This window comes from Mustela erminea, chromosome 19, assembly GCF_009829155.1.
Source record: "Mustela erminea isolate mMusErm1 chromosome 19, mMusErm1.Pri, whole genome shotgun sequence".
NCBI classification, from domain to species: Eukaryota; Metazoa; Chordata; class Mammalia; order Carnivora; family Mustelidae; genus Mustela; species Mustela erminea.
The window spans coordinates 43,514,446-43,541,506 of record NC_045632.1 but is presented as its reverse complement, the minus strand read 5'-3'; the positions used below and the strand labels follow the sequence as shown (position 1 = coordinate 43,541,506).

Genomic DNA, 27,061 nt, shown 5'->3' with positions numbered 1-27,061 from the left:
TGCGGATGGTTCTGCATGGCATCAAGATGTCTAGCATAAATAGGGGTCCCTGCGTCTGGTATGAGGTGCTCTTGAGTGGGTAGCCTAAAGGATGATGTGGTCTAAGGATCTATCCTGGAGGACAGTGCCAGAGCAAAGGAGGAAAAAGGCTGTGCCCCAGAGTCCTGCTGAGGGAGAGGGTTTGAGGGGACCAGGGAGGAGCCTTCAGGCAGAAAAGACCCAAGCTAAGGCAAAATGGGATGGTGACATGCCCCAGACTGCTGTGGGTAGAGGGCAGAGCTCGTCCTCCCCTCAGGGACCCACAGAGCCTGGTAATGCTCAATCCTAGCAGGCACCTCAAATACAGAAAGGATGGCCGCCTGGGAAGCTGTCAGGCACTCTTAGTGGAGTCCTGAGATTTGTAGAAAAGGAAATGTTCTACCTTGGGCCTGGAGCGAAAATCACTGAGACTGCTGTGGTTTCCCTCCTCAAACCTCCAAGTGGAGGTCTTTGTCCATTAGGAGCCTGGCCTCAGTGCTCGGGACAGGAGGGGGGTTGTGTGTGCCCTGAAGCCCCAGACTGGTTCAGACCACTCGGACTCCAGGAGTGGCCTAGAAAGCAGGACAAGGGGGCCAGGAGAGACAGCTTCAGGTTGGCCTGGACACTCGGGGCCTGGCCTTTCCAGGAGCTAAGTCAGTGATACAAAGGTTGGCTTCTTTCTCTTGAGTAATGTGCTGGTACTAATAAGGCCACTGCCGTACAGATTTATGGAACCTCTGATTTCACAATCACTGAGGGCCTCACAAGTATTAATTAAGGCTCAAAACCCCTGGAGTCTGGAGCGGATTCTCATTAACCTCATTCTACAGAGGCTATGACTCTGCTTCCTTCTTAGAACTCTGTGGATGTGGCAGTGGCTCCAGCCCTGGGAGCCAGGCTGACAGGGTTCCCTCCCTATGTCACAGGGGGTGAGGGAGGCTTGGAGGCTCACGATGACACCAAGAAACTCATGTCAGAGCCAGGTTCAGACCAGACAGTCCTCAGCTTCTACTAGAGTAGCTGACACAGAAAGGATTTCCCTTCTTTTGGCTTTTTTTTTTTTTAAGACGTATGCATGTATGTATGTATGTATTTAGAGGGGGGTAGAGAGAGAGAATACACAGTGGGAAGAGGCAGAGGGAGAGAGAGAATAACAAGCAAACTCCCTGCTGAGGACAGAGTGTGACGCAGGGCTTGATCCCACAACCCTGAGATCATGACCTGAGCTGAAATCAAGAGTCAGACACTCACTAAGCCACCTAGGTGTCCCTTGCCTTTTTTTTTTAAAAGCAGATAGTTGAGGTACCAGCCCCTGGTAACCACTATTGTACTTTCTCTCTGTGAATTTCTAGTCTAGACACCTCATGTAAGTGCAATGACACAATATATGTTCTTTTGTGTCTGACTTATTTCACTTAGTGTAATGTTTTTAAGGTTCATTCTGGCTTGTTTTTAAATTATGAAACATTTCAACTGAAAGTACAGAAAACAATATTCAACACGTCTCCTTGGCTTGGGCCATACATCCCGGATTTATTAAATCTGTTAGCCATTTGCCATCTTTTTTTTTTTTTTTTTTTTTTGGTAATGTCTTCTCCAGAGCTAATCCAGTTCTGAAGTTAATATGCTCTTTCTTGTTTATGTTTTTTATATTTTTAAGTTTATAATCATAATAATATATGGTATTATTTTGTGTCTTTAAAACATATTTAACCTACATGATGACTTAGTTAACACTGGCACATTGTATATTTGAAAGTTTTTTATTTTTTTAAGATTTTTTAATTTATTTGACAGACAGAGACCACAAGTAGGCAGAGAGGCATGCAGAGAGAGAGGAGGAAGCAGGCTCCCTGCCGAGCAGAGAGCCTGAAGCAGGGCTTGATCCCAGGACCCTGGGATCATGACCTGAGCTGAAGGCAGAGGCTTTAACCCACTGAGCCACCCAGACCCCTATTTGAAAGTTTCTAAGAGAGTTGGTCATAAAAGTTCTCATCACAAGGAAAAAAAATCTTTTTTGATGAGATGATGGTTGTTAAATAAACCACTGTTGTAATCATTTCATAGCATATATAAGTCATGTCATTATGCTCTACACTTTAAATTTACATAGTGCTGTATGTCAATTATCTCAATAAAACTGAAAAAAATTTAAAAACATTTTTAAATTTAATTTGATCTCTTTGAAGAATCTACATATATAAATACAAGGTGTTCAGCTCTTAAGCAATCTTTAAATGGTGTCATATATTGTCTACCTTGTCATTTGTTCTCCACAGCACACTATGTTTTTGAGATTAATCCTTCCTGATATATGCAGCTCTGGTTTGCTCATTTTTACTGCTGTACAGTGTTCCTGTGACTGTGTACCTCACATGCTGGGTTTATCCAAGGGGTTCCCACATCTGGATTCTTACCAGAGAAGCCAGGATTACTCCCATCTGAGCTGGGCAGACACAGACAGCTCCTAACCAGAGAACCAGCCACCCCGCAGAAAAAACTGTGTACCTAAACGGGCCTGGAGCCCCAGCGCTCCAACCCAGTTCGGGCTCCATGTTTAGTGTTGTGAGGGGCCTGGCCTGGCCAGCTGATGCAAGACCAGCACCTCAGGGAGGAAGCTAACCCTTCTCAGGTCCCTATGATTCCCTCCCCACCTTAGTGTCTCTTTCTGAGTTGAAGAATCCCTTGAGAGGGTGACAAATCTTGGAATTCCTCTCCCTGTGGAATTTTACACACAGAGTCTTCAAGCTCACCTGTATGGCCCCAGGGTTGGGCTCTGACCACATCTTCCTGCCAGTTTCTCTATACAACTTAGGGAGTCCTGTGGCTTGAAGGTATTAGGGAGGAGTAACTAGCATCGTGCACCTGGTAGAGGCAACAATAAATGCTTGCTGAGTGACTGAGCAAATGCGTGGATGGATGAGAAAACACTCAGAGCCCCTGGCACTGGGCCTAGTAGGTGCTCAGAAAGAGTGGCTGGGATTAATGTGTGCGTGTATGTTTTAAGTCAGGTTGAAGGTAGTAAAATCCACCCTTTGTAGTATACAGTTCTATGAGTTTTGATAAATGCACAGCTGTGTAACCATCACCACAATGATGGTAACATATAAAATATTTCCATCCCTCAAAAGTTTCCCTTGTGCTCCTTTGTAGTCGATCCCCACCACCTCCACCCCCAGCCCAGATCCTGGCAACCCCTGATCTCTCTTCTGACCCGATAGGTTTGCTTTTCCCAAAATATAACTAGAATAACATCATGGAGCCTTTTGAGTCTGGCTTCTTTCACTTAGCATAACACATTTTGGGATTGATCCCTATTTTTGCTCATATCATACCATAAGTTTGATTTCCTTTTCATTGCCAAGGAATATTCCACTGTATGGATGGATCACAGTTTGTTTATCCATTTGCCAGTTGAAGGACATTTGGGTTATCTCCAGTTTGGGGCAATTATGGATAAGGCCACTATAAGTGGTTTCATACAGGTTTTTGTATAAAGATAAGTTCATTTCTCTTGGGTAAATATGTATGATTGGGATTTCTGGGTCATATGGTGAGTGAATGGCCAGCTTAACTTTACAAGAAGATGCCAAAGTGTTTTCCAAAGTGGGTGCACCAGTTGCATCCCCTCCAACCATGTCTAAGAGCTCCAGTTGCTTTTCATCCTGACCAGGACTTGATACTCTTTTCTTTTGACCATTCTAATAGGTGGGTGGGGGTATCTCCTTGTGGCCTTAGTCTACAATTTCCTTATGATTTCTTTTTCTTTTTTATTTTTTTAATTTATGTATAAAGATTTTATTTTATTTGAGAGAGAGAGAGAGAGAGCATGAAAAGAGAGAGGTCAGTGGGAGAAGCAGATTCCTTGCTGAACAGGGAGCCTGATGTGGGACTCCATTCCAGGACTCCAGGATCATGACATGAGCTGAAGGCAGTTGTCCAACCAACTGAGCCACCCAGGCACCCCTATTTTTTATTTTTTAAAAAGATTTTATTTATTTGAGAGAGAGAGAGAAAGAAAATGAGTGAGGGGAGGGGCAGAGGGAGGAGCAGACTCCCTGTGGAGCAGGGAGTCGGATGCAGGGCTTGATCCTGGGACCCTGGGATCATGACCTGAGCTGAAGGCAGATGTTTAACCAACTGAGCCAGTCAGGCAATCCCCTTATGATTTTAAATTGATGTATTTTATTGCTAGTCAATCCTATGACATGTGGTCTATGGCTGGCCAGGGCTTCAGGTCCAGACACTGCTCCCCTGAAGTGCTGAGAGAACCCAGGATACCATGAGGCCTTTTCAGGGGCAGAAGGCAGGCTCAGAACTGTGCGGGAACCCCATTTTGCTCAAAATGGGTGGGTTCCTTCTGTCCCACCATGCTGAGTTCCTCATCTGTGATGGACTGGTTACTGGGTAATGACACCGGCCAGGCTATGACAACTGGTGCTGAGAATACCTCCAGCCACCCACAGTGGCCCTTGTCAGGCACAGATGCACTTGTGGTACCAGGAGTGCAAGTAAAAGATAGGGCAGACCTGCCTATGCTCAAGGCCCTGTGGTGGCTTCCAGTGAGGGCCACTCCAAAACTACCAGAAAGAGGTAATGCCCCGTTTAATAAGTAGAGCTCTACAGAGTGGGGTGGGGCGGAGTGTCTGCTTCCGTACCCAAAATGGGCTCTTCAGTGACTCATGACCAGATCTTGTCACCCTGCCTACTGCCTGGCTCCTGCTACGAAGAGTCCCAAGGGAAGCTGCATGGGGTAGGGCCTCAGCCTTTGCTTCGCCATCCAGAGAGGCCCAGACCGAGGTCCCCGGCCTTTCCTCTATTTTGCTATCTCTTCCAGTGATCACAGCCCAACTGGTACCCCCAGTGAAACACTGCCTGGCCCTCTGACCAGGGCTCCTATTGTCTGTCTGTCCCCATTCCCAGTCCCTGCTGGTATAGATTCCAGAGAGAAGACTGCCTCCTCAGGCCTTCTTTCTTGGGGGTTCTCTACCCCAAGGCCCCTGCTCAGTTGTAGATAAGCGGGCTGGGTCTTGCTCCCTTCTACCTTCCTTCTCTGGCTCCTCCTACATCAGCTCCCTGCCCTCCCGAGACTGCTATGGGAAGGGGAACAGATAAAGGCAGGGTGTCTGCAAGGCCTGGGACAGCAGGGAAGGCTTTTGGCAGGAGGCAGAGGACTGAGCTGGGCCAGGGAGTAGGGAAGGTTTGGAAGAGGGAGGGAAAGAAGGTCAAAGAGCCAGGGGTAAGAGCACTGCTGGGCATATGAGGGCATGAGGGGAGAGGGAGGGGATAGTGTCTGCCCACATCTGAAGGATCTGAGGTTTAACTCTGGAAGGGCTCAGTGACCATTAGGAAGCCAGGGTCAGAGGCTCATCCAACCTGCTCATTTCCCCCACCATCCCTAACCCAGACAAGCAAGAGCTCCAGGTCACCCTCCTTCTCTTCCTTGTGGGTGGAAGGCCTGGGAGTTCAGGGCCCCCTGTGTGCGGCTGGCTCCTGCCTTTCTATCACTCATGCAGCAAGCAGCCAGGGGCTTCTCTTCTCCCTTGAGAAGGCAGGTATGGGAGATACAGAGAAAATCCCAGAAGCTTTATGCAGGTGACTCACACCACTCTGGACTGTATGCCCCACATCTGCAGCTTGCAGGTGGCACAGGAGGCCTGGGGGAGGGTTTGCTGCCCCAATACAGCACAAAGATCACAGCCTCCCTCCTCAGACCATGCCCTACCCAGCTCTTCCGCATTCCTCCTCACTCACCTGAGGCCATCACCGCAGGCAGGACTCCTGGCAGAGCTGTGGAGACCTAAAGGGTGCCCTCTGCTCTAAAGTTCCTGAGTCATTGGCAGGAATTCATGCCCTGGGTCGAGGGATGCCCAGCCTGTACCATCTGGCCGGGGGCCAAACACCTCATTGCCAGGCCTCCTTCCCGAGATTTCTCAGGCTGGCACCACCACTTGGGGCCTGGCTCTGGCTTTTATCATCAAATCTAGGCGAGTGCCCTGGACCCAGAACAACAACAAGCAGGCTATCTCTTCTGCGTACCATGCACCACCCAGCGCATCCCACAGCTTATCTTCTAGCACCGGACCTCTGCCGGACTCTCCCCACCCTTGGGCTCCTCACCTCCACTGTCTATGCCCGAACCACTTTCCCCACTCCTGCTGCCACTGTTATTGTGATAGCCTGGTGGGCAGGAAGGCCATTCATCAACTAGGCATGACCAGGCAGGCTCTCTTCTCTAAAAGGTTCAATGGACAAGGGCAGGAGGGCCCTGCTGGTGGCGCCACAAGGCAGGGAACAGGGCCAAGTCTGTTCCAAGTCAGTGACCACTGGGTGCCTCCGGTACAGCAGCCTGGAACTGGAACACCAAGCACTCCCGCAGGAGCCCTCAGAGACCATGTACACGAGCTTGGTCATTTCTGGCCAGGGCCCCAGCTGCTCCTCTGCCCTTTCTGGGGCCTCTGGTTCATCTCACATCAAACAAAGGGTTGAGAGGAAGTCACTCAGTGGTCTTCCAGCTCTGAAACACTAACACTGAAACTCTAGGTGATTCAAAAGACTTGTGAGCAGCCCCTAGGCCAGAAGCAGATGACCATATACAATCATGTTCCTCATGACCAAATCAAACTTCTGGAATTGTCAAATTCTAGGGAATTTGGGCTGGGAGCTAAGGGCTGGGCCCCAGATTTAGAACTTTAGCTCTTCACTCACTTCCAACACTTGGCATCAACTGCCAACGAGTCATAGCCTGAACTGTTTGAAGTGAACATCTTTGATCTATCTTTTCAAACCCAGTTCAGAGGTTCTGTGCCCAGAGTTTTGACCCTCCTGGGGGCCCAGACTGAAGATGAGGGAACACATAGGTGCTGACATGCAGCCTGTGTGAGCAGAGTCCACATCAGCTCAGACAGGTGAAGGGGGTATCTCTTGAGGTCACCAGGGGTGGTGGCACAGGGGGCTGGAACCCAGGACTTTAGGCTCTTCCCACATGTCACCAGCACACTTTCCTCCACATCGCACAAATCCAGTAGCCCCTGCCCAGAAGCCCTCCGTCCCTCCTCCTCTGACCTTCCACACTATGTTGAGGGTGAACTCTGGTTATGGTGAGCACCATTCTGAGGTCTCTTGTGGATGGAGCTTTGAGCAGGTCAGTAAAAACCACAGAAACGTACCTGAACAGTGCTAAACTCACCATGCTTAACCAGACAAAGGTCACATGATATCAACACTCAGTGATCACAACTGAAACCCAAATCCTTAACAGGCATCAAACTGAGAACTTTGACCTCCCTGCCAGGCTCTGGCTTCTCTTCCCCTTCCTTCCTGCCCCGAGGAGGAGATCCTCATGAGAAATTGAGGCCTTTCCTTCCTAAAGGCTTAAAGTTTTGGGAGTCTTTCACTGCTTTAGGAATCTGGGGCCAGAAGGGACCACAGTGCCCTTGTTTCCCAGGTGACTAACTGAGCCTCCCCGAGTCAGTCCATGCTCAGATCTGTCAGACATGAGTCAGTGACATCCTGTTGAACCGGGAGGACACCTGCAGTCCCCATCTTCACCTCCGTGAAAGATGCCTGCTCAGGCAGGTGATGGAAGCATGGGTGGAGCCACGAAGCCAACCTTCTATCTCTCCAAACAGCCCTCCATGTATTTGCTATTTATGTAATCAGTGGTTGGCGGGAACTGGGAGACAGCAATGTCACTAAAGCCATGAGAGAAGAGAGCTAGCAGCCGTGAGGCAGTGCTGACTCCTCTCTTTCTTAACCACACGTCTGTCCCAAGTCCCTCGTCCTCCCACTGCTGCTGCCTGCTCAGATCTTCCCTCGCCTCCTCCTAATGACTTCCCTGCCCATGGACTATCCACACCCAAGTCTATCCGCCACACTGGCTACCAGGGTCCCTTTATCAAACATGAGCCTGATCTAATCACCATTTTATGCCGCTTCCGTAAAATCCATCCAAAAACCTGGCAGAGACTGGGGGGTTTCATAACCTGACTCGAATCTGCCTGAGTCACCTCTGGTTCCAAAGAGGCACTAATGAATGTGAATGAATGAACAGCACACTCAAAACTCTGGTGGGCTCACACCCTATAGATAGTAGCATCCAGAAAGGACAGGCCCCCGCAGTGGGCAGAAGGACATGGATTTTGGTCTCGCCCTCTAGTCCTGGATGCTTCTCCGGAGCTCCCACCTTGGGGAATGTATCTAGATTAGCAACCTTCACCTGGTGGCGGAGGAGGGGGGATGTCCCCGGGGCTCTGGAGACCTCCATTCTACAGCTCCTCCTGACCGTCTGGTTGGGATGCCACTTCTCTGGAACATGGCTATGAATCAGAGATCACAGCCATTCCTACAGCTGGCTGGGGCCCCCACATAAGCTGAAATCATTTATTTACACAAAAATTCATTTCTGTGGAATTTGAGCTTTAATCTGTGACCTGTGGCCTCATTAGGTCCAAAGGGATTTTCTCAAGTTCTGAGCTAGAAGTGCTCTTAGTTCATTATCCTTCGGTGCTACTCAATTCTCCCACCTCCTGAGGCAGTATCGATGACAAACAAGCCTCTCAAAATGATGCCAAGTCTCTGACATCATCTTTGGGAAAGATTTCCTGGATACCCTCCTTCCCTTTCCTGGTCCCAAGGAGTACATGTCTCGGGGCTTCAGTTGTAGTCATTAGCTAGGCAAACCCATGGAGACTCTGTTCTGAAAGTTCATCCTGCAGGCTCTAGCCAGTAGAGGAAGGCATGTCTGGGATAGGACTGCAAAATGAAACAGCCACTTTGGAAACAGTATGGCAATCTCTTTAAAAGTTAAACATACCTCTGTCATATGACATGACCATTTCATTCCAGATACTTAGCCGAGAGAAACAAAAGCACATATCCACACAGACACCCGCACACAAATATCCACCAGCTTAGTGTGTAGTAGGCTGAAACTGGAAACAACTGAAATGTCCATCAGTAGCTAAAGACAGACAAATTGTCTATCCATATGACAGAATCATACTTAGCAATGAAAAGGATTTACCTGTTAATATATACAACAACATGGACGAATCTCAAAAGCAATTAACCTGAGTGATAAGAACAAACAAAAATATTACATACTGAATGAGTTCATTTATGTAAAATTCCAAAAGCAAAGTAATCTGTAGTGACAGAGCAGATGGGTGGTTGCCTAGAGATAGTGGGGATGGGAGAGAGAGATGAGAAAGGGACACGAGGAAACTTTTGGGATTGATGGATGTATTCATTATCTGGATTGTGGTGATGGTATCACAGGTGTTTACATATGTTAAAAATCACCACATTGTATGCTTTAAGCACATTCAGTTTATATATATAGTATATAGAACTTAAGAAATGCCATACAATGTAGGAAGTTTATATATATTAATTGTAACTTAATAAAGCTATTCTTAAAAAAAGAAGAAGAAAGGGCAGAGTCTCCTTGCACCTCACTGCAGCCTTCTGTTGCCCTCAGGATACAGTGAGCACCCAGCTCGGTCTGCAAGCCTTTCTAGCAGGCTGGTCGTCCTCTGCAGCCTCATTTCTTGTATGTTTCTTCTGTGGCAACCCATCAGTTGTGGCTTCCCGAATGTGCCACGCTTTTTACACTTGTGCATGCCGTCCCCTCAACCAACAGGGCTGTCTCCTGCCTCAACCACCTGGAGAACTCCTACTCCATAGTCAAGGCCATGCTTATTAATTCCTCTCCACAGCAGCCTTCCCAACCCTAGCAGGTCCCTGTAAACAGCTCCTTTCTCTGTGCTCCACAGCCAAGTGCCCAGTTTGCTGTTAGTCATCTATTTGTCCCAGCAGACTGTGGGCTCCTTGAGGCTAGGAACGGTGTCACATCCAACCCCATCTTGTCTGTGTCAGGCCCGTGGGCATCCATGAAGCTTTCATCAGTGAACTAAATATGCCCAAGAAGGTGGAGTGGGTCAGCATGTGGTGGGGTATGAGAGGTTCAGAAGAACAGGAGATAAGAGGTGCGAAGAGCCGGGAGGGCAGAAGGCACAGCCTTCAATGAGAGGCAGGCTGCTTCCCTGAGAAGGGAAGAGACTGCACTGATCAGAATTCAGCTACATCCTCAGGTGGGTGGGGTTTGGTAAGCTGGAACCCCTGCTTCACCACATAAGGAGCTTTGGCACAGGGGTCCTGAGGTCTCTGCTCCAACACTCATCAGGAAATCCCAAAATCTATTTGTTTGTCTGCATTCAGCATGTCTGGTGAAAGATGGCCTCGGAAACTATACCTGCAGTTAGCAGCTCAGTTAGAAGGAATGGATAGCAGACCTGGTCATGATTTCTGGACACAATGAGAGAGAAGCACCACAAAGGGAACCCCATGAGGTCTTAAAGCCTTGGGTAACTGCCCAGCAGTCCTGGCCTCTTTCTCCTCCATGGATTCAGGGGTCCTAAGCAGGCCCCTGGCTGGATGACTGTGGAGGGGTGGCATTTTCTCCACCTGGACCTAAGTCTTGGCATTTCCATTCAGCTGTAGCCCAAGATGAACTGGTGTTTATGTAGGGAGGGGCCACGCAGGCAGAAGAGAGCTTCCATTCTGCCTGATCAATCAGGGAACAGTGCCAAGGTCAAGTACAGGACACCCAGGGGAAATCATTCTTCAAGGATCAAATCTGGAGGATAAATACCCAGAAATGATGCCCCACAAGCTTCTAGGCTGGTAACTAAAGACACATGTGTGTTCCAGGGGCTGAAAATCCCTGCACTGCTGGAGCATACTGGCGAGGAAGGACAGCCAAGAGCCAGAGGCAATGCGCAGGGATAACAAGCCTAAGTCCAATGAAGAAATGCACCATTTGTTCAATGACTATCAAACTATTTTCTTATGTCACAGGCAGATGATCATAAATGAAACACTTCTTGCAAGCCGCAAGTGACACCACAGTGGCTGATCCCATTATTTACTCTGGGGCAGAACCATCCATGAGCCGATTACTCTTGATCCCCTCCAACCTGGTTTAATAACTGATTTTCCACCAAAGGACTTGTTGAAGGTTAGCGTCTCCTAGAAGGTATCTCCTGGCACCTCTCTTGGAGATAGGCCTTCTAATGTCATATCGCTCGAAAATTTATCAAGCTAGCATCCCAAAGTGAGATCCTACAAACTCATTCTTAGGCCCCCACACTCTAGGGTGGCACCAAGTTCAGGCCTGCAGCTCAGGGTTGCTTGGCACCTGGGCACGGTATAGCCTGGCAGTGCCTGTGGGAGGATCCCTGGTTGTGCTTTGTCTGGTGGGGCTGACTGGGCCACTGGAGGCCCGAGGGAGGTGGAACTGGGTGCAGACCAGAGTGTGTGGGCAGTTCTTGAAATTGTGAATCCTGTTTATAGCCCTGGTTTTTCTGGGGTTTCCTATGCAAATGCCAAAGGAAGTGCTTATCCAACTGGTTTCCCCATAGGCTATGCAGCTGCAGCTCCCAAACAGCTACACTTTCGGCACACCTTACAAGTGTCCTGTTCCTCCACTAGTGGGACAGTGCCACTGTACTCTTCCTCCCCTGACCCCTACCAGACTGCTGTGGACCCCAAGCAAAGTGCCTACCCCCAGCAAAGCCCCAACGCACAGTAAGGCATATGCTATACGCAGTGCCCATGTGTCCCGCCTGCTCGCGTCATGCACCACACCAAGGGGCCGCAGCCCAAGTGCACGCAGGGGACAGTGTACGCTGCTCCCATCCCTCCATCTAGAAGCATGGGCATGGTGGCTGGGGCCACTATGGCCATGTCGACAGGTACCCTGCTGACCACCCAGTCCCCAGTTTCTGCTACCCTCCCCATGCAGTCACTGTGCCCATGTACTGGGGCCTGGGGAACGCCCATCTACAGCGAGGTACACTGTCCGTGGTGATCACCCTGCCAGTGTTGGAGGATGGAAATGTGCAGTCACATCATGGAGGCTCCACAGCTGGTCCTGTACGCCTCACACCTCCAGCCCCGACTTTCCTCTTAATACTCTCGACACCTAGCCAAACACTGCTGTGGTCCGGCCCAGCAGGTCGCGGCACCATTAGTCTCCAGCTAACTCTGTGTGTTGGTCCTAGAGCAAATCTTGTTTTGTGGGCTGTCTGGCAATTTTTTAGCTAACTGCAATAATAAAAAGGTATTAATCTTAAATCAAAACAAAACGAAAAACGAGCAATCCCACACACTCTAGCTTTAAAAAGTTGCTAAGACTCTTGGCACCTCAGTATCTCCCACTGCAAAGGGTCTGTAATTCACTTCCTTTCATTCATTTCACAAGTATTTTTAGGGTACCTGCTGCATGTGGGGCCCTGTACTAGATATCTCAAGGAAGAGAGATGAATACCTTACCAGACAGAGCCAGCTCTCAGACACTCACTGACCCTCACAGCCTGAAAGCCAGGTCCAGTGAGGGTACTCGGGGATGTGGAAAGTGAGGGTGAGGGTAAAGGTCTCACAGCACAGATACCTTGAAACACAATTCAGAGTGCTCTATGAACTGATCAAAGAATGTTCCAGAACAGGTGTACCGGGAGCAAAGTGGGAATAGCACCTGGCTAATGTCATTCTCAATCATATCTCACTCTCCAGCAGAATTAGATGAGCTGGTCTTTCTGCTGGGAGTGTCAAGGGTCAGGGAAGGCTTTGTTGGGGAGGGGCTGCTTGAAGAGTCTCTCAGTAATAAAGAGGTTTGCCAGGCAGATAAAGGGAGAAAGGGCAGCTCAGGCCAAGAAAACAACATGGGCAACTCTCAGAGAAATACTTTATGATTTAAGAAGTGCCTTAAAAGAAGTACAAACTTTGCTATTCAAAGAATTCCAGAGAAATTCCCAGATTAAAAAAGCAAAACAAAACAAAACAAAAACGATGCAGTGATGTTTGCGTCTTGATACAAGAATGTGTGCCTGAGTTTGGCACTGGCCTAATTCTCCTCCCTCTGCCTCTGCAGGGAATTTCTTGGAGATAGCTCATGCTAAAAGCCCTTAGTAATGTTTTCCTCCAAAGACACACCAATCCCCCACTGGATAATTAGGATGTAACCAAACCTTTGGAGAATGGTTGTTTTCTCTAAAGGTATAAACTGTGGCAGCCCAGGGACTGACTAGGGCTCCTTAATTGATACATGTTATCTGCATTTGAATCTCCTTTTCCATATTGTAAGAGCATGCACCTTTTTCTTTTCCAGCTGTTTGAGCTTATTTAAAAGAACTCTATTGCATACAAGTATGTGGGCAAAATGGCAAAAAGTGCTACCTTTGATAAGAAAATGGCTGCATCCTAATGTAGTCTGTAATGATTTAGGATCATAGAACTTTTCTTTCTTCCAGACCAGGACTGCTCCAGAGCCAGTGCAATGATTCCCAACCTGTTGCCCACCCCACCTGACTGAAATGTAGAAAGTTCTCTCTGGACAGGAACCATGTAATGCGTACTGTCAGATTGGACATGTCCATCGTACTTGGCCAGACCTCACCTCCCAGGGAATTGCTATAAGGGCCATAAGGATAGGAATGACTGAGGTTAAGCTCAGGAAAGAACAGGAGGCTCCCTAACCAACACCAAAAGGGCTGATGGGACAGGATACTGCAGTATCATTTGAGTTTTGGAAGTTCTCATCAAGGAAAAAATGTAATCCACAGAAAACAGTATCTATGACCTTGGAAACACATTCAAACCCTCTGGTGTCTGGGCTGGCAGGGGTGGCCAAGTCGGGGAAGAAAGGTCAGAATTGACTTCAGGAAGAGCCTGCATAGCCCCCAGGGGAATCCCTTTTTCCAGCCTCCCAGGATAGAGACGGATACTCCTGGCCTCTTGGTCCCAGGAAGCCAGTTCCTCTGGGAATGGACACTCACCAATGGCCTTCTAGACCCAGGGGAAATGTTTATCTCAGAGGTTCAGCTTGTAAGCCAAGTCACCCCAAACAATCTGCAGTCTAACACTCTCATAGGCCTGATGATGGCACTTCAGAGAAACTAGTGATGACATAGTCCAGACTCCCCACAATGCCCTCATGCTCCCCAGCACTGGAGCTGGTTGGTGGTCAGGTGCCTCTCCTGAGAAGGGAAATGACCTACTCAAGGTCAAATAGCATGAGATCTGCCAACTCCTGTTTTAGGGAATACAGTTGTTGAAAACAACCAAAAATGTTGTATAAGACAAGAAAAATGCCTTCTTGAGAACACTGAGGAACTGAGAAGGGAGAAAGAAATCAAGTCAAAAGGGAAGGAGAGGCAAAAACCTAGAGAAGTAAAGAATGCTGAAGTCCTTTTGGTTCTCTAAGTGTTTGCTAATACAGGCACATCTGAATCTCAGTTTTAATGGCCTTGAGGGGCAATGTGGACAAATGTCACACCTCAGGGCCTGTTCCCAGTCAGGAATCTACCAGAAGACCCTCCCAGATTAAGCTATGAGACCAGATTAAGGTCTCATAGCCAGAGAATGCAAAACAAGGGAAGGAGGAGCTCTCCCTGAGAAGTCAGGCCACAAGCTGGCCTTCACAGAGTAGCAGCCCAAATTCACATCACTGGGGTGGTTCAACTAAGTCATGAACTTAGATCAAAGTACTTCTGCACTGCTTACACTCTGAGGCACTGCTGCCACTGTGAGGGTGTATAAATCCTCTCTGGGGGAAGGCATCTTCATCCCAGGCCTCAACGAATACCCACTAATAAATTCTCCAGTATACTGAGTGGTACACAACCCAGAAATAACCAACCACACAAGGAAATAATGAACTAGAGCCAGAAAAGACAACAAACAGCAGGCACAAAACTATACCTTCAGATAATGGGATTGCCGATCACAGATTATAAAACAACTATACTTAATATAAACATATTAAATATGAAATAGAATACAAGCTTGGAAATATCTGCAAAAAATAGGAAACTATAAAGAATGACCCAACAGATCTGAGAAAGACGCACACAGAACTCCCAGAAATGAAAAATACCATAACTGGAATTTTAAAACACAGTGGAAGATTAAACTTAGCTAAAGGGACCATTTGTGAACTGGCAGATGGATTAAAAGAAAGCAAAAGGAAAAAAAAAGTCAAAAGGAATAAGCAGAGAAAGATCAAAAGATGGAAAATATGGAAGCCACATACTACAAAATTCATTCTTTTAAAGTGTACAATTTAGTGTGTTTTTAGTGTATTAACAGAGTTGTACAACAATCACCACTACCTAATTTTAGAATATTTTCATTACCTCAGAAAGAAACTCCATATCTATTAGTAGTCACTCCCCATTCTCTCCTACCCCCAGATCCCAGCAACCACTGATCTACTTTCTCTGTGGATTTGCCTATTCTGGATGTTTCAAATAAATGGAGCCATGTAATCTGGGATCTTTTGTGTCTGGTTTCTTTCACTTGGCATAAAAGTTTTCAGAGCTGATCCATGTTGGAACATGTGTCAATTCTTCACTCCCACAATGGCTAGGTAATGTTGCATTGTGCAGATATGCTACTTTTATTTGTCCATTTGCCTGTTGATGGACATCAGGATTGTTTCCACTTTTCTGACTATTAGGAAACATGCTGCAGGGGCACCTGGGTGGCTCAGTCTGTTAAGCTTCTGCCTTTGGCTCAGGTCATGATCTTCATGTCCGGCTCCCCACTGAGCAGCAAATCTGCTTCTGTCTCTCCCTCTGTCCCTCTCCCTACTTATGCACTTGCATATGTGGTTTCTCTCTCTCTCTCTCAAATACATAAATAAAATCTAAAAAAAAAAAAAAAAAAAAAAAAGAAAGAAAGATCCTGCTATAAACATTTGTATTTTTAAAAAGAGAGAAAATATGGAGTAAGGGTTCAGAGATATGGAAAAGAGTGACATGATTAGAAGGAGTTCTGGGAGGAAAAGAGAGAGAGAATCGAGAGAGGGAATTCTTGAAGAGATACTAGGTGGGAATTTTCTAGAATTGATAAGAGATGCCATTCACAGATGTTAAGAATACCAAGGAATTTCAAGGAGGATTTTTAAAAGGAAGAGGAAAATAAAGAAATACACATTTAAACACATAGAGTAAATGGGAGAACACACATGTAAGAAGAGACGGGGCAGAGACAGGGAGAGAGAGAGAGGAAAAAGCAAAGAAAAGTAGTATACCTTACTCTAACAGCTGATTTATTAATGGCAACAGTAGAAGCAGGGGGTGAAAGGGACCTGACAACTCAGAATTCTTCATCCGGTGAGAACATCTGCCATGAATGAGCACAAAGTAAACACATTTTCAGACAAACAAAAACTGAGAGAATGTGTAACCAGGGAATTCTCATTAAAGGGTATTGTAAAGAATATATGTTCGGCAGAAAGAAAATGATCCCAGATGGAAGATCTGAGATATAAGAACATATGAAGAACCAAAAAAAAAGGGGGGGGGGGTGGTAAATAAGTGCCTAAAGCTAAAAAAATGTTGGTTTAACTATAATAGTAATTACAAAGTCTTGTGAGGTTGTAGCAAAACAAGACAGAATTAAAGTACAAAACAATAATGAGGGGGGGAAACAGTTAAGATGTTTCAAGATTCTGCACTACCAAAGAGGAAAGTAAAGCAGCTAACTTTAGACCTTGATAACTATGCATATGGTAATTTCTAGGTAACCACTAAAAGGAAAAAGAAAAAGAAACACAGCATATAACTTCTAATTAGTAGAGAAGAAAAAAGACAATAGTAAAAAAAAAAAAAAAATCAGTCCAAAAGAGAAACATGAAGAAGATGAGAAGAGAAAGCACAAAATAGGATTCAGCATCATATTGGGCACACGTGCACGTGCGCACACACGTGTGTGTGTGTGTGTGTGTGTGTGTGATGGAGCTGGGTCTTGTTCGCTCCACATGTCTATGGAAAGTCACCATCCATCCCCAGGGCACCCCCACTACCTCCCAACACAGCCCCCATACTACTTGTCCACTTTAGATGTCTGGACACTAGCAGGCCTCACTGCCTGCCCCTTCCAGAGGCCTCCCCTGCAACCACAGCCTACAGTGCTGGGCTCCCTGAGGCAGGAGACTCAGATACTGTATTAACAACTACATGGCACAGTGAGTGATACCTCCAGCTACTCCACAAGCTGGTCTTAACATCATTCCAGTTTTACTGACGAGGAAACAGGCTTTGACAAATGAACTAACTTGCCTAAGATTGTTCAACTATAAAGCAACAAACCTAGGTTTGCTTGTCTGACTCAGAGGTCCCATGCCCTTAAGCATTAAACTGGCTTTTGAGGTTTTGTTTTATTTTGTTTCAATTGTGGTAAAATACACATAACATAAAATTTACCATCGTAGCCATTTTTTCTAAGACTTTTTTTTTTTTTTTTTTTTTTTAATTTCACAGAGAAAGACAGAAACCACAAGCAGGCAGAGTAGCAGGCAGGGGGACAGGGAGAAGCAGGCTCCTGGCAGACGCTTAACCGACTGAGCCACGCAAGGAGCCCTGTCTTAGCCATTTTTTAAAAATTTATTTATTTGACAGACAGAGATCACAAGTAGGCAGAGAGACAGGCAGAGAGAGAGAGGAGGAAGCAGGCTCCCCACAGAGCAGAGAGCCCGATGTGGGGCTCGATCCCAGGACTCTGGGATCATGACCTGAGCCGAAGGCAGAGGCTCCAACCCACTGAGCCACCCAGGCACCCCTGTCTTAGCCATTTTTAAGTGTCCACTTACATGGCATTAAAGTACAATTTTGTGTAACTATTACCACCATTCATCTCCAAAATTCTTTTCATCTTACAAAGCTGAAATTCTGTACTCATTAAATGACAACTGCCCCCCCAAGTCCCCTGCAACCACCATTCTACTTTCTGTTTCTTGGTTTTCAAAGATTCATACAGTCGGGTTCCAAGCTCCCATCTCAAGCTCTACTCGGGCAGTGCTCGCTACTCTGGCCTCTGACCATGCTCTGCATGATCCTAGCTCAGCTTTTGCTCACACCAATCCCTCCTCCTGAAATTTCCTGCTCCAACCCTAGCCTTTGGAAATTTCATCCTAAATGTCTCCTTCTCAGGAAAGAACTTTAGAGACTGACAGGGACTTGCATCATGCTGTGTGTTCGTGTGTCACCTGCCTGCTAGGCAGTGAGTTTACTGGGAGCCAGGACCATGCCTAACCATCCCCAGAAGTACGGCGCATGGTGTGCATGTTTTCTGAATTTTTTAAATTCAGCTCAAGCATGGGGCACCTGGGTGGCTCAGTCAGTTGAGCCACTGCCTTTGGCTCAGGTCATGATCCCAGGGTCCTGGAATCAAACCCCGCATTGGGCTCCCTGCTCACCGGAGAACCTGTTTCTCCCTCTCCCTCTGCCTACCACTCTGCCTGCTTGTGCTCTCTCTTTCTGTCAAATAAATAAATAAAATCTTAAATAATTAAATTCAGCTCAAGCAGACAGGTAGAAGTTGCACACAAGCAGATCCTTTCCCAAGCAGCAGCGCTTGGAGGACAGGGCACATTCTCCTGGAGCTTGTCATGTAGAGCATTCATACCTGTGCTATGTAATTATCCCTGCCACGTGCCCTCTCTGTGTGGGAAGCACACAGAAGTTTCTGTGGGCAGGGGCACTCCTGGGTGGTATAAGGGCTGGTTCTGAGTTTAGGACTGCCCTTCTGTGGACCCTCTCATTCCTCTCACCTTTGGAGGTGAGTACCAGCTTCTATTAAGCCCAAGCCTCTGGCCTTGACACTGATCTGCATCTCTGTGCCACCATTCCTTTTCAGAATTCACAAGAAAACTATAAACTGCAGCTGACACACCTCCCACCTTCCTGCCAAGACTCAGACCCAGGAAAATCAAATTAAAGCAATGCGTATAGATTTGGTGCTGGGGGATGATGCCAGTGCAGAGGAGATACAATGGAATGAGGAAGGTTCAGACCTGCCTGTCCATGTCCAGAAGGAGCTTACAGTCTAGGCAGAGAGATAAATCACATAGGAAAGCTATGCAGAGGGAAGTGGGATGAGGCCTAATCACCAGTTTCAGGCCACAGGGAAGAGGTTCAGCAAGACTGAGCGCAGGAGACAGGCTTAGTACATGGTGTCAGGGCAAGAGCAGACCCATCCAGGGGACAGGAACTGAAATGCAAGCTGGTTCTTGGGGGAAAAAGTGTGGGGGTATTCGTGTACACAAAACTGAGGGACGAGGAGAAGAGTGTAAAGGGTGTGGATGTCCCTGAGGCCACCAGCTTGGCTGAGTGGACAGAGGCCAGATGAAAGGAGCAGGTAAAAGAAGCCGAGGTTGGATGTGGGCCAGGCTGAGGACATCAGGCTGAGAAACTTGAGGCTTGATGAGGCTGCTCTGCAGAGGGCCCGCCGCGCGCGCAGGACTGAAGGGAATGTACATCAGGCAGCCCCTCCCTTCTTTCCTCCACAGTCTCAGTGCTGTGAACTGAGCCCTGAACCCCAAAGGAGCACTTCCTTTCTGGACCCAACAAAAGGCAGAAAAAAAATGAAGCCCAGATCCATCTGACAGCTTCTCCCACACCTAGTTCTTTGACTTGTACCCAAGACCTTAAATATGCCCTTTGAAACCTTTCATTCATTGAAGTTGCTTTTCTTTGAAACCATAAAAGAACATGGGGCTGCAGTTTGTCTTCCTGGCAGGAAAATTCCACATGCAACTCGCAGCATTTTATAGAGTGGAAACTGCTGGCCCGAGAGTTTGGGTCCTTTCTGGACCCAGGAGTTAAGGCACTCTGCGGTGAGCCAGCTGGGTGACCTTGACCTGGTGAATCTTAGGAGACCTCCCTTTGCTCACTCGTGGTACGAAGCTAACAGCCACAGCCGACTCCACTCAAGAAGGCGGCCTCCCTTCCACACACAAGGGCTGCTGCAAGTGCCAACAAGGACATCAGGCTAGTTGAGATTCCACTTGGTTTTTAGATTCCTAAGAGTGGTTGTCTCTCCCACTGGAGAGTTCCAGACCCTTGGGCTGTCATTGCAGGAGAGCGATGTCAAGGAAGGCAAACTGTCACTAGAATTAAACAACCATCAAGCGTGGAATGGCCTCAAAAGGATGCTGTCTGGTTTTTGCCTCCATGATCAATGCCAGATGGAAACTGAAGGGCATCCAGAGCACTGTCCACACCACATGCTTGTGCGTACAGCAGGAAGTCATAGACTGATTAGCTTAAGATAAATCAGAGACCAGAATAGGATGGTGAGTTCGTGAAGACATGGAGATGGAGATGGGTGGGGAGAAGACAGAATACTGGCCCAGAGCACCAGGAATCTTGAAAGAAAATGAACCTAGACTATTACATCACATCAGATACAAAAATTAAAATAGAACACTGACTTACAAGTAAGAACTAAAACGACAAAATGACTAGAAGAGGGGCACCTGGGTGGCTCAGTTGGTTAAGCGTCTGCCTTCAGCTCAGGTCATGATCCTGGAGTCCTGGGACTGAGCCCCGAATCAGGCTCCCTGCTCAGTGGAGAGCCTGTTTCTTCCTCTCCTTCTGTCTGCCTACTTGTGCTCTCTCCCTATCTCTCTGTCAAATGAATAAATAAAATCCTTTAAAAAAAATGACTAGAAGAAAATATAGGAGAAATCCTTTGTGGCCTCAGATTCAGCAAACACTTCCTACATTAGTACACAAAAGCATAGGCTCTAAAGGATAAAAATCAATATACTGATCTAAAAATCTTCATCAAGATTTTAAACTTTTGTACTTTAAAATACACTGCTACAAAAATGAAAAGGTAAGCCACACACTAGGAGAAAATATTTGCAAACTATATATCCACCAATAAGCAAACTTTATAAACTTTAGCCTCTCTTGATATTTCAGCATAGCTATTATCCTCTGCCAATTCATCACAGAACTTGTCAATAAATTCCAAGGGGGAATATAACATATTTGAATATATATTTGAAATATAAGCCTATTGGTGGATAGTTAATAAATATTTATATATAACATATAATTTTTATATTATATGTAATGTATTATAATATATAACATATACTATTTTAATGTGTCATAATATGAATTACAACTCTTTTATATATTATATTAGTATGAACAACCCAACTTTAGATGTGGGCAAAACATTTTACCCGGGGCGCCTGAGTGGCTCAGTGGGTTAAGGCTTTGCCTTCAGCTCAGGTTATGGTCCCAGGGTCCTGGGATTGAGCCCCGCATCAGGCTCTCTGCTCAGTGGGGAGCCTGCTTCCCCCTCTCTCTCTGCCTACGTCTCTGCCTACTTGTGATCTTTCTTCTAACAAATAAATAAATAAAATCTTAAAAAAAAAATGAACACCTAAACCAAGAAAATATATAAATGACAAGTAAACACAAGGAAAGATACTCAACATCATTAGTTATTAGGAATATGTAAATTAATACCATAATGAGATACTACTACACACACACTAGAATGGTTAAAATTAGAAAGAATGAGGGGTACCTCAGTGGCTCAGTGGGTTAAGCCTCTGCCTTCAGCTCAGGTCATGGTCCCAGGGTCCTGGGATCGAGCCCCACCTCGGGCTCCTTGCTCAATGGGGAGCCTGCTTTCCCCCTCTCTCTGTCTGCCTCTTTGCCTACTTGTGATTTCTCTGTCAAAAAATAAAAAAAATATTAAAAAAAAAAAGAAAGAATGATCATACCAAATGTTGTCAAGGATATGGAGCAACTAACTCTTAGAAAGTTCTGATAGGAATGTAAAACGATTCAACCACTTTGGAAAATAATTTGGCAGTTCTCTAAAGTTAAAACCTACATCTACCATATGAGCCAGCAATTCCACTCCTAGGTAATTACCCAAGAGTAATAAAAAAAAAATATTCATTCAAATACTTGTACATGAACATTCATAGAAGCTGTATGTATAGCAGCCCCAAGGTAGAAACAGCTCAATTGTCCATCAAAAGATGAATGGATATGGATAAACAAACTGTGGTATATCCATACAACGGAATACTACTCAACAATAAATAGGAACAAACTATTTATACATGCAATGAAAAGGATGAACCCTAAAATGATGAGGTTATGAAAGAGGGCAGACAAAAAAAGTGCACGTATGGTATAATTCCACATATATACAATTCTAGAAGATGTAAACTGATCTACAGCAGCTGATGGCAGATCAGTGGTTGGTTAAGTGGGACAGGAAGGGTGGGGAGGAAGGATTCCAAAGAGGCACAGGGAAATGAGTGATGAATACATTCCTTGTCTTGGCTGTGGTGATGGTTTCGCATACGTCAAACTCATCAAATTGTATGTTTTCAACATATACAGTTTACGTCAGTTATATGGGAGAAGGTGTCAGCCCTTGGTCCCTTGGCAGAGACCAGTCACTCCTCTGCTCTCCTGGTGGGGTGTGGGTGTGGAGTTTGTCTATGAAATCTGTGTCTCCTCCACCATCCAGGTCCCTCACTTGTTCTCGGTTTCTCAGGGGACAGAGATGCATCTTCTGTGTCAAGTCTCCTACTGAGCAAGAAGATGATAATGATGGAGCAGCCTCCTTAGGCAACAGCAGATGGTCAATGGCGATCACACTGGGCTCCTGGAGGAATCCACCCAACCATGAAGCATGTGGGCCGCTGTCATTCCTGCCTCGTTTGTGGAATGTGCCACAACACACTCCAGGAATACTCCCCACATTGCTGCAGAACTGGATAAGGCAGAGATGAGATGCTGAGCCCCGCGTGGCTCGTGAAGGAAGTGAACTCTCAGGGCTCACCGTTCAGGTCAGAGCTGTCAGACAAGATGGTCGTTACATAACCTACAGTGACTCGTGAAATTCTGGAGCCAGGAAGCCAACACTACGTATGTGCAAGGTGCTCCTCCAGCAATTGGCTAACCCCAGATTCCAATCTTTACCACGCTGGCCTGATGGAAGTCTCTTGAGGTCCTGACTCAAGGAGTTAAGTTCTGTGGCATTCTGCTAGGCTAAGAATGCAATCCTCCACCCTGCTCTCAGACCTGCCAGCATGTGTGATCTGCCCTCACCCGCTGTGGGTTTTCCTTGATAGCACTGGCCTTACTAAAGGAAAGCTGGGTTCAAAAAAATCCAGCCATAAAATGGACATATGTGTTGGGGTTACTATTCGTATGACTAAAGGAAAAACTTTCCTGTACTCACAACACTTCTGACACCAAAGTGTGGGCAATTCACATTAGACAATTCCAACACTAACTACCCAGAGTTAGTGCCGACGCCAGAGGTTAAGGGCTCAGGCCCATTATAGTGTCCCCACGTCAGACACCAACTGAAAGTAGTGGGTGCCCAGATAACCCACACTTCTGTCCAACTTAGCTCCAAATTGAGGGTTCCCATGAGCCCCTTTCCAGGTTCAATAATTTGCTATATGGCTCTCAGAACTCAGGGAAACACTTTATACTGTTTCCAGTATATTACGAAGGTTACAGTTTGGGAATAACCAAATGGAAGAGATACACAGAGCAAGACATGGGGAAGGGGTGCGGAGCTCTGGTGCCCTCTCTGGGTGCGCCACTCTCCTAGTGCCTCAGTGTGCTCACCAACCCAGTAGCTCTCTGAATCCTTCCATTTACAGATTTTATGGGGGTTCCTTTACACAGGCACAATTGATTAAATCATTGGTCATTGGTGTTTAAGTCAATCCCCAATGCCTTTCCCCTCCCCAGAGATTGGGGGTGACTGAAAGTTCCAAGGCTCTAATCACATGCCAGTTCCTCTGGAAACCAACCTCCATCCCCCCTACCCCAGGCCACCTCATCAGCATAAATTCAGATTTGGTTGCAGGGGGCTTAAATGAATAACAAAAAATACCCCTCTCAGTTCTATCACTCAGGAAACTACAAGGATTTCAGCAGCTCTGTGCCAGAAACCAGTGACAAAGACCAAATATATACTTTTTTTTTCTTTCTTTCGTTCTTTCCTCTTTTTTTTTTTTTTTTTTTGTATTTATTAAACCACAGCATTACGATGAGAAAGGAATTAGATACCTGATAGACAGGTGTTTCGGGTGTTCCTCTAAGTCACACAGTCTCTCACAGGCATCCAAAAAATGATATGGTTTGCAGAAAATGTCTGCAGATGGATTTTCGGGCCTGCCTGAGAAGCAGAGCGACTCTTCTACTGAGAGTCATCCTCTCCTCTCGGTTCTTCTGGGGCTCCATTTCCTCAAGAAGTTCACCTTAATTCTGAGAAGGGCCAGGCTGCAGGGCCAAGGGACTGTGCACGGCAGACAGTCTGAGCTTTCTTTCTAGGTCACTATGAATGCCCCACTGACCTTCGTGGATGCCACAGGCCTTGCTCTGTTCTCTGGCTCTGGCCCAAATCCACGTTCTCACCTCAGCCCAGCATTTCTACAGGCTCAGAACTGGGGAGACTCCTCATCCTCCCAGACATTCCTAACTGACTCAGCTGCCCCAATGTTAGGAAAAGTTTGCTTTCTAGATCTCTCACCAGATAACAACTCGCCACTGGGCCAGGTAACCAAGCAAATTCTCCCGATGAATTTAAGTTGAAATCAAGGGCCAGAATGGCCACCCCAGTAGGCAAGGCCAGGCCACCCCTGGAAGACCCGTTCCCTTACCAAGCACTTGCACAGGGCTCACACTGGCACAGCACGTTTCCCACTTGAGTTATAACAGAATATGGTCTCCCTGGGAGATCTTTTGTCCCTGCTGGTTATAGGAAAATAAGGGTGTGAATGAGAAGGCACTAAAGTCAACTGCAGAATCCTGTGGAGAAGGACATGGGGTTTTGCTACTGAGTTTCCTAATACCTGGTGTTAACATGTAGCACACACAGATGTACGCCTATTAGCACAGAGTGGAGGGGGCATCCAGGCCTTGACCCTGAGGCCTCCTACTTTCCTATTAGGAACTCAGTTCCCTGTTTAAATATTTACTGGGCACTTACTATATGTTGGCCCTGTGCATTCAGCCTCATTCAGATGGATGAGGCCCCTGCCCTCAAGGTTCTCACAGCATCAGCCCTGTGGCATTAGCCCTGAGAGGCCATGAAGCAAGAACAGAGCTGACCAGGTTGGATGCCAGAAGCAACTCAGGTAGAATTCCAGAACTCCATCCCTGAGTGAAGTGAGAAAGAACTCAGGACAGGATAGGGTAGGGCCAGATACAGGAAGAAGAAGCCAACACCTCAGCCAAAGCAAACAGATATGTGTAGTGGAGGTATACATGTGTGTGATTATGTGGGGTGTGTGTGTGTGTGTGTGTGTGTGTGTGTGTGTGTGAATCCTGGCCAGGTTCAGTGAGTGGCCAAGGCTGGCTGAGTGTAAGAAGGTCTAAAGAAAGTCATGGGCCCCACCAGGACTTCTCCTGAAGGCTTCATGCACTGCTCCTGGTCTTAGCAGGACAGGTCCTGCACCAGTCTTAGGCCTGAGGTCCAGCAACATGGCTGGAAGCAAAGGCTAGGCTTTCAGGGAAATAGTGAGGAGTACACAAGCAAGCAGAGACATTCAGAAGGTGAGCCTAAGGAGCGCCTGGGGGGTTCAGTCATTGAGCATCTGCCTTCAGCGCGGGTCAAGATCCCAGGGTCCTGGAATCGAGCCCTGCATCAGGCTCCCTGCTCAGTGGGAAGCCTGTTTCTCCCTCTCCCTCTCCCCCTGCTGTGTTCTCTCTTTCCCTGTCTATCTCTCTGTCAAATAAATAAGTAAAATCTTAAAAAAAAAAAAAAAAAAAAGAAGGAGGTGACCTCTTTGGGCTCAGACCTAGTTTGCAGAGACATGGCTAAATGCACCAAGATTGGAAACGTGGGTATATATGGGACTCATTAGAGTGCCTCCTTCAGGAAAATGGTGAAGAAGATTGAAATAAGCCAGCATGCCAAGTACACTTGCTCCTTCTGTGGCAAAACTAAGATGAAAAGATGAGCTGTGGAGATCTGGCATTGTGGCTCCTGCACAGAAACAGCTGATGGTGGGGCCTGGACCTACAACATCACTTCTGCCATCACAGTAAAGTCCACCATCAGAAACTGAAGGACCTGAAAGACCAGGAGAAGCGCCACCATCTGAAACATTGCTAGCCTGTAATAAATGGGTTAGTTTATGTAGCAAAATGAAAAAGAAGAAGAAGCAGGTGAACCTAAGAGCTGGAAGGAGAAGAGCAGCTCACGTTAGCAGAGTGACAGTAGGGACACCTCCATGGCTCAGTCCTTTAAAGGTCGGCCTTTGGCTCAGGTCATGATCTCCAGATTCTGGGAGGCTCCCTGCTCAGCAGTGAGTCTGCTTCTCCCTTTTCTTCTCCCTCTGTCTCTCCCCACTGCTCATGATCTCTCTCTCAAATAAATAAATAAAATTAAAAAAAAAAAAAAGAGCAGGGTGGCAGTGAAGGACTGGGCCACACTGCATCAACAATGCTGGCAGCAAACTCTCACCAGGAATGTAGACTGTGGCTGCAGCTCCCACACATTTTCAGCTGAGATGTATGTGAGTCTGAAACCCTTAGTTCTTGCAGTTGGCCTCCAGGCTCTGCTTCTCACTCACCACTTGTCCCCTAGCCACCTTTCCTAGGCTTTGGCCTTCTTGGCTGTGTCACCTCTGTCCATTTTGAGCTTGCCTTGTGAACTCTGCATCTGACTTGGACTTCTCTGACTCCTGGGTAGCCCCACATTCAGATGCCCTCCTCATCCTCCCGCTCTCATGGTTCCTATCTAATGCTACTATGACCCCCACCCCACACCTACCTGCCAAATGATCAGATTAGCTGGTCATACCCCACAGGACTTTCCCTGACCCAACTGATGGAGGCTGGTCCAGAGAGATCAAGGAGGGTGTGGCTCTAGGGAAGAGAGCAAAGTACAGGGATTTTTGGTAAGAAATTAGGGTCACTCAGGAGCTGGATGGGGTGGGGACCAAGGACACCTGGCCAGGCATGAGCTGGAGGCAGGCCCAACTCAACATTCAAGAGACGAGGTTGAGGGGTAGTCATGACTGAATCTGGCAAGTCTCCTGGAGACCCCAGGAAGTGATCTGAGAGGCATCCAGAGTCACAAAGAGAAGCTTAAGGCCAGAAATCTGAGATACTGCCAAGAACTCAGCTGTGGACAACTATCAAATTAGGCATCTTTCTCATCTGGGCTTACTGTGCTCTCGTCCCAA

At 46.9% G+C, this 27,061-nt stretch overlaps 1 protein-coding gene and 1 pseudogene across 1 annotated transcript in view; one reads left to right on the top strand and one right to left on the bottom strand.

Annotated features, from left to right (window-relative positions):
* Positions 1-27,061, bottom strand: part of ZFP90 (ZFP90 zinc finger protein) — a 96,279-nt gene that overhangs the window by 50,498 nt on the left and 18,720 nt on the right. The gene's annotated exons all lie outside the window — the stretch shown is intronic.
* On the top strand, positions 25,685-25,986 carry LOC116578861 (annotated as a pseudogene).